Source organism: Drosophila yakuba, chromosome 3R (genome assembly GCF_016746365.2).
Source record: "Drosophila yakuba strain Tai18E2 chromosome 3R, Prin_Dyak_Tai18E2_2.1, whole genome shotgun sequence".
NCBI lineage: Eukaryota > Metazoa > Arthropoda > Insecta > Diptera > Drosophilidae > Drosophila > Drosophila yakuba.
Genome location: NC_052530.2, coordinates 8,157,156 through 8,174,748, shown reverse-complemented (window position 1 = coordinate 8,174,748; position 17,593 = coordinate 8,157,156). Strand labels below are relative to the sequence as shown.

The 17,593-nt window shown below is 41.4% G+C and overlaps 1 protein-coding gene and 1 long non-coding RNA gene across 4 annotated transcripts in view; one reads left to right on the top strand and one right to left on the bottom strand.

Annotated features, from left to right (window-relative positions):
* The window catches only part of LOC6535961 (transcription factor E2f1), a 41,016-nt gene that overhangs the window by 6,601 nt on the left and 16,822 nt on the right, over window positions 1–17,593 (top strand). Inside the window, exon 2 of one of the 3 annotated variants that reach the window (XM_015191992.3) lies at window positions 8,669–8,696. The exons of 1 other annotated variant lie outside the window; for it this stretch is intronic. The gene's annotated coding sequence lies outside the window, so the exon portion shown is untranslated. Of the gene's footprint in view, window positions 1–8,668; window positions 8,697–16,974; window positions 17,084–17,593 lie in introns of those variants that run through there. One more of the 3 variants, XM_039375850.1, reaches the window with a different exon arrangement.
* On the bottom strand, window positions 10,354–16,876 carry LOC120321850. Its single transcript, XR_005561576.2, has 2 exons — window positions 10,582–16,876; window positions 10,354–10,502 (listed from the first exon to the last, which is right to left on the bottom strand). It is a non-coding gene; the product is annotated as an uncharacterized LOC120321850 (long non-coding RNA).

Here is a 17,593-nt window from a genome sequence, read left to right as displayed (position 1 = left end):
TTTTTGTTTGCCTGTGGGATGATCTTTTATAATCCCCGGCATACCGGGATCTTCGTGTACGTGCTCATAATTTATGCTTCGGCATCAGATTCAATGGCACACAGATACAGATACAGAAACGGATACAGATACACACCTGCTCATGATCTTCGTTAGCTGTTCCTCTTCTAGGACAGCTGCGCTGCTTCATATTGTCGATTTGTTGTTTTATAATTAAGCGCCGTCTTCAAACTGTTAGGGTTCTCCTTACTCTACACCTTCGACAATTTGTTCCTTTTGTGTGGATAAACAGGTGGTGTGCTGTACAGTCGGGCAAATGAAGCCTCTGCAACCTTGATATGTGTAATTGCTGTTTTACGATTTCCTCACATTATAAAGGGGTATGCGATCATGTATTTTTGCCTAATTGAGTTGACTGTTAGTCTTTTTTGAAGGCTAACAAAACACAGAATTATTTCACTTTACTAAAAGTTTAGCACATAGCAGTGTCCATAGTAATGCTACCTTTTAGTTAATATAAAATTCGCTATTTGACGTTAAAAAAATGGTTAATCCTGTACGTATAATTTCGATCTGCAATGATTTTTTGTGATAATACATGGACAATGCCACCTTTTTTATTCAGCAACTGGAATCGAATGGGCGATTCCAGTTTTTCCACTGTTTTCGTCTTGTTACTAGTTGTTTCTGGTTGTTTATGGCCTCGAGCCTAAATCGACACACGTTTCACATTGCCCGATTAGATTATATGGGCCGTATCCACACCCATGCTGTATGCTGTATGCTGTATTTCACATCCACGCCAAGGAATGCCAATCCAAGTGCGATCGCACGCACCTCGACTGACTATCTACCCCATCCTCATCCCCATCCCGATCCCCATCCCCACCCCGATCCCCATCACCATCCCCATCACCATCCCCATCCCCATCCCCATCCTCATCCATATGCACATCATCGGCATCGGCCATATCCTTTCCCTCACCTCCGACGCAGAAGTCGCAAAGTTCAAAGTCAAATGACTATTTTTACTGCTGTGCTGTTGTTTTGGTTCTTTGCTTCTTGGTGTTCTTTTTGCCGCTTGCGATCTTTTTGCTCTGAGGATATCGTTCGATGCTCTTTGAATGGAATAAATCCGGTCTGCTGCAAGAACTTCTGAAATTTATAAGGACAATACAGCAGTAGCATATTATCTTATTGGGGGTTGTTGTAAAATGTTGAATGTGTTATTTCAACAGGATAAAACTCTAGACTTCAGTCAAGATACGGAAGTTGTACTCTTTTTAACTTGGAGCTCTTATCACCCAATTCAGCACTATAATCCCTAAGACTGTCTACTATTATTTAAAAATAAGACCAAGGCCAAAAGCTATGTAAAAAGAAGAGGGCATTATTTATAAAACACGTTTTATAAGAGTTTCCCGAATCAGACTTAATGTAGAGTGTGTCAAAAGTTCGGCGCGTTCTCGTATTCCCGTTTTATATTTTGTTTATTTTCTTGCACTCTCCACTGCTCCTCTGTCCGCTTGCTGCGCTTTTTGTATTTAATTTGCCAGAGAGCCAATGGCTCTCTTTCGCGGCTTCTTTTTGCTCAGCTACTCATCTACTTGCTCCACTCGTTGTCGCCGTTTGTCGTTTATCTACTTTGCTCTGTAATTGCGGTTTCGACGCATTTTTGTATAATGGAATTTCGAGTCAGCTCTTCGAGTCCGATTCCCTTGCTCCGCATACCTTTCCCACCCGACCCAACAACTTCCTTCCTTCAAGGTTTTTTTTACTTTGCTTACGCGATGATACAACTAGCCATTTCTATTCGTGGTAACGCAATTAGATAGGTATACATGGAGTACATAAGAGTGTACATCAAGAACATAATTTCTGAAACAATTGGGTTTTGAATATACACGCACTGCCAATTAGATCTTCAATAGAAAAGATATATATTATGAAAATTCCTAACAATTTAGGGCCCAATAAGAAACATGCGTACTTACGATAGGATAGGATCCTTTTTGAATTTTAGTAGTCAGCTTAAACTGATTAATGTAATTATTTTAAGTTAGTAAACAATATTTTAACATATTCTAACAATTTATATTAAATATTTAATGTGTGGAATTTGTGCATTATTAAAATTGAAGATGCGGAGATGTCCTCTTTAAACGGACTGCACTGTATTAAGCTTGTAAAAGGCAGCATATTCTATTTTCATAACTGTTTTCACTTTTACCTTTTAATTTTCGTTCTAAATCACTTTTGGTAGTCGTGTAATTAGTGCGATACTACAAAAAATTTGAATTAGCGTCTGGGGGGTGGGGTTTTTGGGTTTTCAACGTCATCAGGCCGTAGCCTCAACAATTAAAAACGCATTAGGTTCTTGCCCACCCTTCTCCTCCCCCATTTCCCCCTCGCCCACGTTGCTTACGCTGTTTCGTTTGCTGATTAGAACTAAGAAAAACATTATTTGCCGCATTTGCTGGTGTATTAGAGGTGGAAAAAGAAGAGCACAGCTTGCCACAAGCAAGCAAAAATGTTCAACGACCACAAAACCCGTTTCGCAAAAAGAAAGGGAAGAGAAGATAAGTAAGGGGTGGGCGGGAGCGAAATGGAGCTACACAGGAGGTTGGACAACATGCCACATCATTGTTGTTTTCTGCCCCACTTGGGGTCTCGTTTCGTATCTCTCTTTCCTACTCTATCTCTTTCTGTCTCTCTCTCTCTCTCTCTGCACATGATTAGCGCTACAACAACACGAATCGCGAGAGCAGGAGGAAAACGAATCGTTGCAAATGAAAATAAAATTTACAAATTCCATTCATGAAATTTCGCTACGTCGACGTCCACGCCAAGCTCCACTTCACACAGGCACACTGGCACACATACATACATGTGTGGAGCTGAACCCAGCGCGAGAGAAAGAGAGAGCGCGAGAGGCTGAAGATGCAGATTCTGCCTCCTCTCTGCCGGGCTCCATCTCGTTGTCCTACTCTCCGCCTCTTCCCGTCTTACTTCCTTTTGCGTTCGTGTGAGGACTCTATGTGCATTTGTCTGCGTGTGGCGCTCGCTCTGCTGTGGCAAATACCCTGTATCGACGGGGTGTATGGGGCTGTGGGAGTTCTATTCGAGTTCGATATTGAATGAAATATTAAAACAAGCTTTAGTACATTTTAGTACATTTGAACATCTCTAGTATTACTAATTCCCACTAATTACACAATAAGTTAAAACTAACTTGTAGCCTACAGTTAGGGGTTTCAAGGGTTTCTTTTTTATCAATGATATAAGAGGGCTATGGTTTTTTGATTTGTTTAAGCTGTTTCAAAAATAACTTTCGTTTTTAAATCGAAATCGTTTAGTTACTTTATGGCAATAAAACATATGTTTTTAATAACTGTATACAGGGTATCCAATGGTTTAGTTGGGCATCCTTTAATTTGCATTCCAATTCCTTGTTTTTCTATTTGTCGCTCTCGCCGGATGTTTTGTTGCTGCAGCTGATGGGGTTGCAGTTGTTTTTGTTGTCCGGCGGGCTTCGCGTCTGACCGTTTCATCTGCCGGCTTACTTCTTGCTGTGCTGCTCCCCGCCCACTTCCCCCTCTCTATCTCCCTCGCACTCCAGTTCGTCTGGTGGGGTCTTAAGAAGAAGACTGCGTCTGGTTCTCTGATTCTTCATTCCGATTCTGGGTCTGGAGCTGGAGCTGTGGGGCTGCGTGAGTGCAACTTTGTTGTCGCCACCTCCTTTCAAACCCCCCCAACTCCCTGTCACACTCCGCCTCCTCCGCCCCCCTCCTCAACCCCTTGTTGTCGTCTGTCTGGGCAATTACTGGCGAAATACGTTGCGGTTGCAATTTTACACACATTTTTATGCGCTCTGGTTTATTATGCGGGTGATGCAGTGCGCCCCCAACTTTTCGTAACTCCTTTTTTTCCGCAGCCCATAATGTTCATCCGTTTCCTTTGGCCCGTTGAAAATGCAACTCATATGCTTTGTTATTTTTACACATTTTATGGCTACATTTGTATGTATAAAATGACAAAGGAGTGGGAAGATTCCACACGAAAGTATAAAAGTATTTTATAGGAATAAACTGATAATTATATGAGTTTATTCTCAGTTTAATGTGCGGTAAATAATTTAGAACTTTTTATAGTTAATCTATTTCATTTTCAAATGGTAATTTATTGCTTTTTGGAATACGTTCCAACGCACATAAACTTCGTGCATTACTTACTTGTTAACGTGTTAATTTGAAAAATATATGATTTATCAATAATTTTAAATTTTTTCGGTAAGTTTTATGTTTTTCTCTGTGCAGAAGACATTGCAACGTCATCATCTGTCGTTTTATTTCTTGATTTTGTTGTTGTCGCTGCTCCGCTGGCGTTTATTTATTACAAGAGAGGCGGCAGACGTGTCTACCCCTGCAAGTCCCCACCATCCCCTTGCATCCACAAGATGCTCCAGCATGGGGCTCAATTTTCAAACGATTTCAATGGAACTCTCAATGTGAGTGCAAACGAAGGAGTAAAGGATGCTGAGTAGAGGAGAAGTTCCTACAAGGGGGCAGGGGAATGTCTAAAGAGCCAGACACGCATCTTTGTCTGCTCCTTGCATCCGTACACTGAGCGGAAAATATTGGGCCCATGGTTAATGTAAACTTTTGGTGTTTAGGTGATTCATAAAACACTGTATTTTTGTGGAAAGATGCTTAAATAGTATTCATGCTTGCATAAACAAAAATGTGCATTTTATTTAAAAAATTTATAGGTTATAAATTTGGTTAAGTAATAAACTTTGCATTACTCTAAACTATTTAAACTATATTTGCTTTAGTTTCCTTTATGGGGCCACCTCCTTCAAGACACCCCATATTTTGCTGCAGCGTTTTTAAAAGGGGAAAAATATTTATTTATTTATAGAAACATTATTTACTGTTCTGCTTTATAGATAAACATGCTTAAAATCAATAATTTCGCAAATGCCCATAGAAGTGTCAAAAATCAATGTAGTTATTATTTCTAAGCAAAATGATTTGTTTTTTAAAGTACTGCATTTGTTTAAAAGGTATCTGTATTTCGAATCCCTCCCTCGATTAACTTAATTTCCCACACCAATATTTTTTTTACAGTTTTGCTTTGTTTTTGTTTTGAATGTAGCCGCCGTTGGCGGTGGTCCCCCCTTTTCCTTTCCTGGTTGAAATCCTCTGCCTCTTGTCTCGAATGCTGGTTGTTATGGTCGATTGTTGTTGTTGTTTTGGGATGTTGTTTACGTTTTTGTGATGCCCTTTTGGAGTTGCCCGCCCAGCACCAGCGAAAAAGATTAACAAAAACAGCAGCAATAGCACTGAAAGCTGGTGAATGCTGTCGTACAGAACTGGTTACGCAATTGGTTACCTTTCATTATATAGCAATTTATCGGTCGTGTGTGTGCAATATATGCAAAGCATACAGTTTGGGCCTTCGATAAGGCCATTCTCCGCGTCCTAACTTAACAAGTGCTGCCATTTTCGGGCTTGGCTTCTTTTCCTGGCTTATCCTGCACCTCATCTTTGGATTCCACTCAAGTTTATTGCGGTTTCTGCTTTTGCACTGTCTCTTACTTCTTGTTTTCCTTTTTACAGCTATTGTTGCATTTGTCGCATTTTTGCGGTTGCTTTGGTCGCTCGAAACGCTTTATCTAAAATACTCTTTAGTTTTAGCACAGTGAAGAAAATGTTTAAAAATTGGGCAACACTGCGTATGCGTAATATTTTAATGTCTATTTCAATTTCTAAAAAAGTCGTTTTCTCTCGAGTTTAACTAATTAACTTAAAGTTCTTGCAAGTAACCAAGAACATTTTAGTTTATAGCAAGAGTGTTAAATTATTCGATGATCAACAGATGCCTGTTTTTATTAACTTTTGTGCGAATTCCTTTTCCCAGCAGGACACACGTTTCGAGTGGTGACCACAAATAAAAAACATCAACAAAAATAATGAATTCCTTCTTTGGCTTTAACCCCAAATTGGCTTAACTTCATTTATTTCATTGCAATGCAGTCACCATTGGGGTAGGGGCCACAAACGGGTTAAGATAAGAAAAACAGGCGAAATTTTTCACATTTGCGGTTTGTCAGAGGGATTTAGGGAGCGAAGGGGTGGTGGGGCACCCTTTTGGCCAAGTCGCGAGCCACAGTTAATCGTCTGGGCTTCTTGGCCAGCTAAGCCTGACAAACTGACACCCTTTGAGGGGGCAGAGGGGCTGAAAGTTCCACTGCTTATAAAGATTCTTTACATTGCCCACATATATAGGGATTCTTGGCAGAATGTCGGCGGGAGTCGGCTATAAGCCCAGCAAAACGTTACCAATGGTAAAGGTGGCTAGATAATTCACTTCTGACTAAATATCATAAAAATACGTTTTGAAACAAAATTCATACAACGGTTTAAATAGTTTTTGTATTATTGCCGTTTTTTTTTTATTATTGCATAAGCACGGTGAAATATAACCGACTTATTTATTTTTTTGAAAAGGTTATGTTTGATTAAACTTAATAAACATAAGTATATATTTCTAAAATAGAATATGTACAATAGAATTTTTTTTTTTAAAGCAGAGAAATAATATATCCGAGCATCAGGTGCATAAAAACAACTTTCACTTGTGTAGATAAATATATATAAAAATGCTCAAAATAAAAATAAAATTCTGTGGAGCGGTCACGCAGTTTCGGAAGTTTGGGCATGTGGATGCGGTCGAATCGCGGGGTGTGGGGAAACCTTGGAATCGGGACTGATCAATATTTCGCAATATAATTTCGTGGTCAGTTGGCTGCCACGATCTCGTGGCTTTCGGCAATCCAAGCTCTTAAGGTTCCATCGCAAGCACAGACCCAAAATGTTGCAGGAGGCCACTGAAATTACATCAAATTATGCTGAAATGCGAGCTAAATATGCGGCGGCGAATTTCGTTTTCGAGGCTACATAATTCGTTCAACTCTAAAAACTGCAGACCCATTGTGAGCTTATCGCCCGGCCAGCCTCAGCATCTCTACGCGTAGTTTCTTTGGGCTCGGCTGCCTCAGTTTTGGGAGCATGTGCAGCAAGGAAGCACGAATGCCACAGACCCGGTACTGTGTGTTGGGCATGAAATATTTTAAACGCTCCAATGGAAGAAGCATCAGCGCTCACACAATCACACGAAATATATTTTATTGCATTTTAATGTGCCACTGAAATGGGATTTAATTGGCATTGTTGCGGTGCACATCGTGGCAACTACGACTGCAAATTGATTCCAATTTGTGTTCACATGTGGAACCCTCGGAGCCAAGTACCCCACTTGACTTCCTCCACTAACCACAAATATGGGTTTTGTTGATAAACCAAATGAGCATTGCGGCACTATCTGCCCTCGACAGGCTTCATTCTCAGTTAGTCCGACTCCAAATTTGGCAATTTGTGGTACTTATTTCCTAATCTCCTTGCGTTTTTGGTAAGCAATGGTTAACACATAGAATGTTCTTCGGTATGATAACTCTGATGTTGGGTAAGCCAAAGTATGACTCCAATGCCCTAGATCGTAACGTTCTTATCGTTGTTTGTTTAAAACGACGCAACGGCTTCATCGATCAGGCCGCGATCTGGTCCCACGGTTGGCCAAGACTAGACTTTGGACTAGACGCACTCAGCTGGCTCCGCTGGCGAAGATCTGGATCGGGGTCTGGCTGGTGTCTGGTCGGGTTGTGTGGCGCTCCATTGGTCCCTTGGCTTTTGCTGTGGGACGGATTTGCTTTAATTAAATTCATTCTCACAGTGTGTGCAACATGTGGCCGAGTAAAGCGCTGGAAGTTCGGTGTCGCAGTTTCCAGCGGAATGCAGCAGAGGAGTGCTTGGAGTCTTCTGGCCGCAGTCTCCCGCTTCGATTCCTGCCATCTATTGCGTAGTCACTCCTCCTGCTCCTCCCCTTTGGGCCGGGGTCTGGTTTTATTTCCTACCTACACTCGCTCGGGCCCTTTAAACTTTTGCGACTTTGGCTGGGCCTCCTGGCCTTAGCCCCCGTTCTTGATCGTCAGCAGCAAATCAGGTTTCGCCTGCCTCCTCTGACAGACGCATAAATCGCTAAAGTTCTTTAAATGCCAGCCAGCGAGGAGAAGAACTCTTCAGCAAAAAGTTATAAATGTTTTTCATATTTGTAACACCAAAACCATGGCGATCCAAATCGGGATCTGACAGAGGTTGGATCTCGTTCCTGCTCCTCAAGTTCTCTGTTTGATTTGACAACTTTGTTGGCATTGCCTGTACGATGTTTGTTCATTTGTGTTTGCCTCCGAACCTCTCCAACTTTTTTGCTCTAAATCGGAGCAGATAGCTTTAGCCCGATTTGTTGATTTAGGTTAGGTTAGGGCCCCTGCCCAAAGGAGGGATGTGTTTTCACAGCCTCACATTCTCGAAGATTGATGTAGAATAAACCTGACAATGCATCCACAAACATATGGTTAAAAGATTTTCAAGAAGTCTCAGGAAAGCAGCTAGGGGATCGTTTAACTTATTTTAAATGTGTGTAGGTTCCGGAGAAAACACCAAAAAAACAGTGACTGTGTATCCTATAATGTCTTAGACTGTTTTCATTCTTCTTTATTTTAGAAATCAATTTGATTTTAACCAAACTATCATACTTTTTTTTGCAGATCGCTTCTTTTAATTATCGAATTATTGGTAAGTCTTATAATAAAATTATAGAATACATCATCATTCGGGTAATTAATTTCGTGATTTTATAAAAGAAAGGCATTAGCTCGATTAGTATATTTCTAAAACCCATTTATAGAAATCACCAAACGGAACCTAGTTCCACAAATCAGCAATCAAACAAGAGAGAACGCTATAGTCGAGTTCCCCGACTATCTGATACCCGTTACTCAGCTAGTGGAAGAGAGAAGTAGAGTCTTAAACGCAGTTTTTGGCGGTTTGTAGGCGTTATAGTGGGCGTGGCAGAAAGTTTTTTGGCAAATCGATAGAAATTTACAAGACCAATATAAAAACAAGAGAGAACGCTATAGTCGAGTTCCCCGACTATCTGATACCCGTTACTCAGCTAGTGTAAGTGCGAAGGACAGTTTTTGGCGGTTTGTGGGCGTTAGAGTGGGCGTGTCCAAAAGTTTTTTGTAAATCGATAGAAATTTACAAGACCAATGCAAAAATGAAAAAATATTAAAACATTTTTCAAAAAGGTGGGCGTGGCAGTTTTGGGCGGTTTGTGGGCGTTAGAGTGGGCGTGGCAACCTGAATCGACAAACTTGCGCTGCGTCTATGTCCCTGGAGTCTGTATACTTAATCTCAACTTTCTAGCTTTTGTAGTTCCTGAGATCTCGACGTTCATACGGACGGACAGACGGACGGACGGACAGACGGACATGGCCAAATCGACTCGGCTATTGATCCTGATCAAGAATATATATACTTTATATGGTCGGAAACGCTTCCTTCTGCCTGTTACATACTTTTCAACGAATCTAGTATACCCTTTTACTCTACGAGTAACGGGTATAAAAATGAGATAGTCCTATGTTCCTATTTGTAGTTTCCCGGACAAATCGTATGTGTAAACAAATTATTTAAGCTAAATTGTATGCAAATAAAATTTCCTCACTTTGATCTGCACTTAACCCATGGTGAACCGAGCCCGCAAAGGGTTCACTCGTCCTAAGGAACCCGAGTCCACTCAACCGTGGACAAGTCGACAGCCAACAACTTTGAAGGACCACAAACAACCGGGCAAACAAAGCCAGGGAACAAGTTAACCCCGAAACGAAATAAGGCGAAACAAACTGGCGGAAAGACTCGCGGACAAACATCAAAAGACAAACTTGTAAGTCCGTCGGTGGACAAGGATAGGCGGATGGTTATTGGTGTATTTCTGTATCCCGCCAAATGTCACACGGTTCACAGGAACTGGTTATCTCCTCTTTCCCCTATTTTTATATTAAGCTTACAAATCAATTTGAATTTTCTCCACTGGAGTGATGGTGATTGCACAAAAATGTTTTCACAGATTTGTTTGACATTCACTTGACACGTTGCTGTCCGCCAAATGCATAAATTAAAATTGTACTATTCTACTAGGGACAAACGGGCCAGGGTCAAAAATGTTGTCCCGAATCCAAATGCTAATTAATCCCACGGCTTTTCGGGGAGGGACTTAATTCCGCTCCGATGATTTTCACACACGGGGCCGTCCGGTTCTCTACCTGGCACCTGGCCCTGATCCTCACCTCTAACCCGCTCTGATTTCCAATTTCCGATTTTTGAATTCTATGCATGTAATTGCACATTGCATCAGGCATCCCTCCCCATATTTTGTAGGTAGGCGGCAAACTGTCGCCTTATCCCGGTCTCGCACATAATCTGTATTGATTTCGCACAGTTACGCCGCCTTCGGGTCAGGATGTTTACCAAGATTTTTCAGGATTTTCTTGACACGCGCGACGCATCCTGCAATGCCCCAGGCCAGCCTAGCCCGGCCTCAACGGAAAACAGGAGCAGAAATAGCACGGAAAATAGAAATAATAGTGACAGCTGTTACTGCGTCTGCGCAACATACCTCTACAAGGGGACCAACTGATTAGTTGTAACCGACAACCCTCGCTCTTCATTGCACCCCCTGCCTCCGGCTGGCTCTGCTCTAATTTACAATACCATTTTATATTTATTGACCCCTTTACCCTCGACGAGAGCTCGACAGCTTGGCCCAGACGTTTGACACGTTCGACAGCAATCATCCTACCTTAGATCAACAACCTCAAAGCATCCTTGTTTTCATTGCCCACTGATCCTTCGCTTAGGGAGAAGACTCAAAACAATTGTTTTCCAGCCTCAGTTGCACAGCTCTAGACTGCATAAATTTAAAATAGTTGAGCTATATATTACTTAAACTTACACCCAATATAAATTGGCAACTAGTACTATCTGGACGTTCTCTTATGAGTATATTTTAACGAATAGTTCATAGTTCTAATCCATCCATCGGTAGGGTGTTTGCTTATTCGGCTTGCCAGCTGGCTTTGCTTGCTTGCTTTAGTTTTCCGCTCTTTTTTGCAGACATCAAAATGTGGAATGAAAAGTGGTTCACCCTATTCCCACTCCTGACTGGCAAATTACCGACTAGGGGTTGCATCTCCTCCCCTCCCGCTGGCTGCTTTAGTTTAGTTTAATTATTGGCTCAGTGCCGTGAGCGGAGCAGCCCTCGATTTGGCGGTGGTGCTGCTGGTGGTCACCCTCCTCGGCGAGAAGGGGCCATCGACTTTCCGGCACATGCCAATGCCTGTAGTGGACTTTGGGTCTAACCAGCTCCCCTCGAAAGTTGCGCCCTTGCAGCACACTGGTTCTAAACTGGTGGATGTTCCGGGTAATCTTAAATGAGTAACCGGGGTTGGTGGTGATCCTCTGCAGTTGATTGGAAGTAAGAGTTTTTCCAAGTGCTGCTAGTTCCATACATAATTGTATTAAAATTATTGTATTTAAATGTATGCTAATTCACGAGACTCATAACACTTGCTCTGTATATGTCTGTATGTCTGGATCTTATTTATTAATATCTGTTGACTTACATTTTAAGGTTCCCTTAAGCAAATTGTCTTATCTAAAAATCAATTTAAAACAATCAATTTAAAGCAAATTTCAAACCCAAATGTCCCACTGTGCCACAATGCTGGTTTTTGAGCTACGTTCCCCAGCAACCACTTTCGGCTTCCTGTTGCAGTTGCAGGAAGCCCTGAAAGGACAAAAAACACGACCAGGAACACAGGGAGCCGAAAGCAGTCAGTCCATTCTAATACTAGATCCTTAAGGCGAAGCCTCACAAGAGAACTTCTGTTGCATTTCGGCAGCAACAATTACAGAGTGAAAATAAGTGGTGTGAGGTGTAATGCCTCTGTTGCAACATGCAACATTTACAGAGCAACAGGAAAGGTCCTCTGTCTCTGTGGAGAGTCGAAGTCTCGAATACTCTTCTTATTATTATTTAAATATATTATTATTTATGTGTCGTAGTAGACAATTGCTTTTACAGAAAAATAGCTAAACAATAGTACAAGCTTAAACTGGAGGCTGACTGGAGATCTCGAAAAATATTTATTTGATTCAGTTAAGAAAAGTCCTTGTTTTTCGATTTTATGTATTACGTATTTACTCCTTTTTAAATAAAACTTTTAAATCACCAAGTGGAGAATGCAAGGAAAAGTGTTCTTCATTACCGCTGGGCTTAGCAAACCCTCTCTGCAACCTGGACATACGTAAGTGCCCTACAAGATCCTATCAAGGAGGCAAAAAGCGCGACATTTGCAGGCTGCACCCCACGGCGCACCCCTCGCCCAGGTTCCACCCCTGGTTCGTTCCACTTTCCTACATTCCAGTCTGAAGTGGATGGTGGAAACCAAGGTGGGTAGTGGAAGACGGTTGCCATGAAGGGGTGCTCGAACTACTGCTACTTACTACTATTTTTTTTGGTTTTCCTTTTAAGGGTGCTTCTTCGGGCTGTCTCTTTTGCTCTGGTTCCACACCTCCTTTGCGCAAGAAAAGCGAACCAGGTGTAAAAGTGCGTGTGCGCTACCTTTTGCTTTTCTGTTTTTCTGCTTCTCGGCTTCTTTTCCACTCGTTCTTCTCCATTTCCACTTCTTCATATTTTGCCTATATGGTTTTCTTGTGGGACATCTGCCACACCATTTGATTTCGTTTGGATTTGGCTTACTTCCGTTCGGGATTGCTTTATTTATTGAGACAGAAGAGGAAGAAGAAGCTCCCACGCCTGGGATCCACTTGGAGCCCAAAACCCCCATTGTCCCTTCCAGGCTAATTGCACACTCTTTCTCCCTCCTGCGGGCAGTGTCCTTTCCTGATCTGGTCCTGTTTTCCGCTTTTGCTTCGTAGGAAACGCAACAACAAAAGGCGCAAGAGATTTAGTGATCGGCAAATTTCCAGGAATTCCGTGAATGGGAAAAACAAAAGCGCAGCACACACAGAGAGAAAAAGAGAGAAGGAACTTGTGTGGAAAGAGCGGTCTAAGATCCTCTACCTATCTTGTGCGTGCACTGAGAGAAATCGTGTACCACGTTTTCGGATTGAGAAGTAGAGTTCTGGGTCATTTCTCGAAAAACTCTAAGAAATATCGCAAATGAAACAAGCTTTGCTTGAAAGTCTTAGTTCGGTTTCGGGTGTAAAATTAATTTTTTTTTTAAACCAGCATTTTCATCTCAGTGCCCTCAACCTGAACCTGAATCTCAACCTGGGACATTTAAGGCCGCCGCTACTCTTATGAATGTACTTGGTACTTGGCCCGAAGGTTTCGGAACAGGCAACGGCAGCTTTAGTTGCCGTACCGCTCCGCGTATCCCCGTCCCGTTCGCACTCCTTGGCCGGCGGCTCCTCTCGTTATTGTTACTTAAAATAGCTGAAATGAACGAAAGCAGAAAACGTGAGGTGAACATATCCCAAATTTGAAAACCGGTGTAGCCTGAGCCGCAACCTCAGACTCAGCCTGAGGTTCAGATTCAGGTCCAAGTCCCAGTCCCGGCCCAGACCAGACCAGATCTTCTCAGATCAGATCGTCCAAAGGTAGCCAGGTAGCCACCTCTCTATCTCTTTTTTCCTCGTTCTTTCTCCTGTCTCTATGTTTAATGATCCCAGCTCCAATCGCTCCTTAATACTAAAAAGTGAGGATATCCAAGACTCAACCGGTGGAAGTAATTGCAGTGATAGTAATATAATAATCAGATACACAATTCTCCTACCAATAAATTCTTTGTTGTTAAAGGAAATATCTGCTTGGTCCAGACAATCCAGAAATCCAAAAGTATATATAAGAAACTGTTAAATAATCAGATACACAATTCGCCTACCAATAAATTATTTGTTATTAAAGGAAATATCTGCTTGGAAAGAAATCCAGAAATCCAAAAGTATCTTCGGCAATTTTCAATCACTAACAAACTGAAAAGTTATTGGAAAATTGTAACCATAAGCTACAAATAATACTTTGTTATTTAATTCAAATACACCTAAACGTATCTTGAGTTGGTAAACATCGTACTCCATCTATTCAACAGATGTTTGAGATGTTCGAAATGGATCCGGGAGTGACACCAATTGATCGACGGTATGTTCCAGTACTCTTCGTGGTTCTTCCAACTCGGAGTCCTCTCAGATCCTCGAGAACCCCTCACTATTACAGTTCTTATACGATCTTCAGACGAGGACGCTGCCCTGTAAGAATCGCCCTGACCCCTGAGAGACCAGGCCGTCTGCCATCTGTAGGAATGTTTGTAAGATCCTTGGCTGCGTTCCCTTTTTCCAGCAATGCCAACTCCCCTTTTCTTGTTTGTGGCATGCGCTAAGAAGGTTGGTTTGCATTGGTGATTGGTGATTGCTGATTGTGTGTGTGTCAGCGGTAGTAAAAGCCGTAGAGCGACAGCTGCAAACTATTCTCCTTTTCCTTCCTCGATGGTTTATGCATATACATCGCAGCAATACGTCAGACCCTCTGTCAAACCTCATCGAACCCCCTCAGTGCAACACGAGCTCTTCTCTCTCTCCCGTTTTGGTATGGTTCCCTGTTCCTGCTCCTGCTCCTGTTCCCGCTCCTGCTTCTGCTCTCCGCTCACCTCTCCGCAGTGCAATGTCCTGGGCAGTCTGTACTATCCTGCAGGACCTGACAGTTATGGGATGTACAGTACAGGCATCGCAGCGCTGTGACTTCTATTTTCCGTGCGAATTACGTGGACGCCCAAAAAGCACTTGGGGGAAAATTGGATCCCAGACAGCGACAACTCAATCTCCTGTCTCAATTTCTTACTTCCGACTACATCTGCGGCAACTTTCTCCCGCTTTCCAATTTTGCAAAATCAGCCATAAAGTGATTATATTTTGAAATTGATTGCTCACACTTTTATGTCGGTGCTAGCTTCGTCCTATTTGACTAACAAATGTAATAAAAATTGTAATTTTGTTACCATTAAAATATATCAACCGAATTATTTCATCTTAACAGATGATGTTTGAAGTCTTATAATCTGAACATAAAATTGCCGAACTTTGATTGCTAATCTCAGAAGTCAGCGAATATTTTAGTGCGTTCTCTGTATAATTTATTTTTTGTGTGCAATCAGAAAAGGGGACGTGTCCTGTTTATTCCCTGTTATTAAGTCAGTAACGATCGAGCAATCTGGTCCGATTTTTGTTCACCTCTTCTGCAACTCTGACTTCCGGTTGACTTGAACTTCTTTTGTTGGATTTGCATGACCATAAAAGCGTTATGCCTTCTTGGTCTTCTGATGGCTTGTAGTGGCTCTTAAGCTCTCGCGTTCTGGGGTTCAATAGACTTATGTAGATCTAGGCAAGCAATTAGCACCTGTCAACAACATTATCGCCAGAAGAGGCCTCTTTCAGGTCAGACAACTTTTACTGGTAGTAAGTAAGTAGGATAGGGCACTCTCTCTGTGGATTCCCTCGGTGCTGCCTTCCTTCCATTTCACACAGATGCTTACTCCCTCTTAGCACGGAGAAAAATGCATATAGATTGTTTAAATGATAATGCAAAGAAATCTACCTATAAATTGAAATTATTATCAATTATATTATTATCATCTATTACTGTTTGAAGAAGCTTTTGGATAGAGTACCACCTTTTTTGTTAGTACTGGTTATTTTTTAATTTATCAGATTTATTTTGTGAGTAAAATATGTCCTAAGACCTTATTACACACTTTTTGGCACAGAGCATAATTTATTGAAGCGAATTACATATTAATTGAAATACAATATATATTTGCCAATCCTTTCGCTGGCACGAACTGTTGATGTGGACTTCCTGAAGGCACTGTTTTGGGTTTTTTTTTTTCAAGTGCCGCCATCCATGATTCCTGCTTCTCGGCTGGTCTTCGTAGTTGGGTCATTTAGTCAATCAAGGATTTGGGAACAAAGGCCTGGAAATCCCTGTCCAGACGCCTATTGTTTGATGTCCATGCCACCTCGGAGAAAAGCTCTTCGTACTCCGGTTCCCTTCTTCTCCGGCTTCTCCGAAGCGTAGCTCTCCCATTTGCTCCTTCCCGAGAGGTCTCTCCGATCCGAATGCATTATCCTCCCTTATGGCTTTGTTACCCTGCTGCATTCCTGCTTATGCGCCCCGTTACGAGCTCTCTCTCTCCGTTCCCCTGGCACTGGCACTAGCACTCGCACTCATGATCCCCTGCAATTGCATTCCTGTTTCGGTTTTGGTTTCGTTTTCGGTTTCGGTTTGCAGAGAGCCTGCTCTCTTTCTGCTTCTTTCTTTTCGCCCGGTTTTTCGGAATTTGTTGTGGCAAGAAAGAAGTACGCAACATTTACGAATCGAACGCAGCAGAAAGTGGAAGTGATCAGCGGATCTCCCTGATCTCTGGATCGCACATAGTTATACGCGCGTTGTTTGTTATTGCCTTGTTATCGCTGCTGCCAACATTATTAAAAATAATATCCCAACTCACCCAAGTGAACCCAAAATAATGTATCTGCAAGATACAAAAAGTATACGCGCGCTTGCAAAGTGTTGTGTTTTGTTATAACCCACAAGCAAACATCACTACCAATGTTTCGGTTTCCGAGGATATTACTCAAAAATGCACAAATCACGGTTGTAATATAAAAGCATAAAAAATATTATAAAACACAAAAAAATCAAACACCAAATTCTGTTTCTACCTTGAATCTATGCAATACTTAAAATTCTTTCAAGTTTTCTGTTTGTTATCTGTTATTAAAAATCTCACGTGTTAAGAACAAGTTTTCTTCAAAATCTCATTACTGTTTAAGTGTTTCTATTCTGAAAGTTTGTTCAAAATTGTTTTGAAACCCAATACAAGTTCTTAAAGTTATACATACTATTTTTATGTTATTTAACAAAAGCCAAATTCTTTTAATTCGTAACGCTTATTTATTTATTATACACTACTATTACATTTGAATTATGGTTTTGTAATTACATTAGTATACACCTAAATTATACAATCTTATAAAATTCAATTCAAAATTGCTGCCAAAAAGACCCTTTGGATTATACAACAAGATTGTTCAAATGTGTAAGTATATAAAGAGTAAAAAAACGAATGTTTAAAGCAAATATTTTTCTTTTATGGATATTATAAATTCGACTTCTATAAAGATGCTTTTTATAACCAATATCGACTTGGAATAAATTCAAGCTAAGAACCTTTTGTTTCCGGCAAGTTGGTTTTATTTCTTACCACAGTCGGTTGGTTTTTCCACTTACATGTAAATGATAATTAAACATAAATAGGAATTCATTCTGTTGTTAGTAGTCTTGTGGCCTAGAGAGCAGAATACAGATAGACATCAAGAGAGAGAGGAAGTTCATTGAACGTGGTTCGGTAGAATCGAGAACCCAAACTCAAACTGAAAACCGAGAATGTCTAACCATTTAAGTCGGTTGGTCGCTCTGTGCGTTTGCAGAGTATCTGTGAGTTTGTTGAGAAATCGCACTCACAGTTAGGGCGGACAGGTAGTCCACTTTTGGTATTCTCTCTTTCCCCCACATGGGGCTACAGTATTACTGGGGAAGTGGTAGCAGA